The following is an 865-nucleotide window of genomic DNA, read 5'->3' on the forward strand; positions in this document are numbered from 1 at the left end:
ACCTGCAGTTATCAACATAAACACCCATTTACCAGTTCTCCAGTCCAAGGAAGAAGGTATTCATATATTTGAAATTTGAAATATCACTTGCCTAACAATGATGATTGTCACTTCTAGACTTTATCCATGACCATAATCTATTATTTCTGTATGACAGGACCCATAACACACAGGTTTGTAATGCTACAAGATAGCATGATTTTGTAGTCTTTCAATGGGTGATATCAAAGTTGAAGGCTAAAAGATACTTTCGTGGTATAGCTGGGAACATTTTCTCTTTCCTTAAGATCTTCAATCTAGGCTCTCATAAATTCTTTATCAAAATGCTGGCGATCCTGCTCACTTTCCATCACCTCATCACCATCATGGCACTGGTTGTTCTCAATGGGATTGTCCATGAGACTCCCAAATTTGAGAGGTGTAGATGCATCACAAAGGGCAGTTGGGAGCTCCACCAAATGGTCCCCACTTACGACTAACAAGGAGAGCTTCTTCAGGTTCAGCAAATCATAAGGAAGATAAGTCAGCTTGTTCTTATACAAGAGGAAAGTTTACAATTCCTCCAGCCTTCAAAAGGCAAGTAGCTACCTGTCTATATCTTGTGGCAGGTCATTCAGGTTATTTCTGCTGATATCCAACCACTGCAAATTAGACATCCGCAGGACACAGACTGGGACACTGGAAAATGCAGTCGCTGAGATGTCTATGAATATAATTTGCTTTAAATTACTTAATTCAAAGGGAAGCTCAGTTAATTCTAGATGTCCAGAAAAATCCAGTCTCTCCAGATTTTCACAGTCTCCTAGTTCTGGAGATCTGTTTCAGAAGGTTGAAACTCACATTGAGTTCTTTCAGGTTCTTCAAA

At 39.4% G+C, this 865-nt stretch overlaps 1 protein-coding gene and 1 pseudogene across 1 annotated transcript in view; one reads left to right on the forward strand and one right to left on the reverse strand.

The window, feature by feature from the left end:
• The window catches only part of SLC27A6 (solute carrier family 27 (fatty acid transporter), member 6), an 82579-nt gene that overhangs the window by 41135 nt on the left and 40579 nt on the right, over positions 1-865 (forward strand). The gene's annotated exons all lie outside the window — the stretch shown is intronic.
• The window catches only part of LOC102826047, a 5148-nt pseudogene continuing 4507 nt past the window's right edge, over positions 225-865 (reverse strand).

The sequence above is a fragment of the Chrysochloris asiatica genome, unplaced genomic scaffold (assembly GCF_000296735.1).
Source record: "Chrysochloris asiatica unplaced genomic scaffold, ChrAsi1.0 scaffold00147, whole genome shotgun sequence".
NCBI lineage: Eukaryota > Metazoa > Chordata > Mammalia > Afrosoricida > Chrysochloridae > Chrysochloris > Chrysochloris asiatica.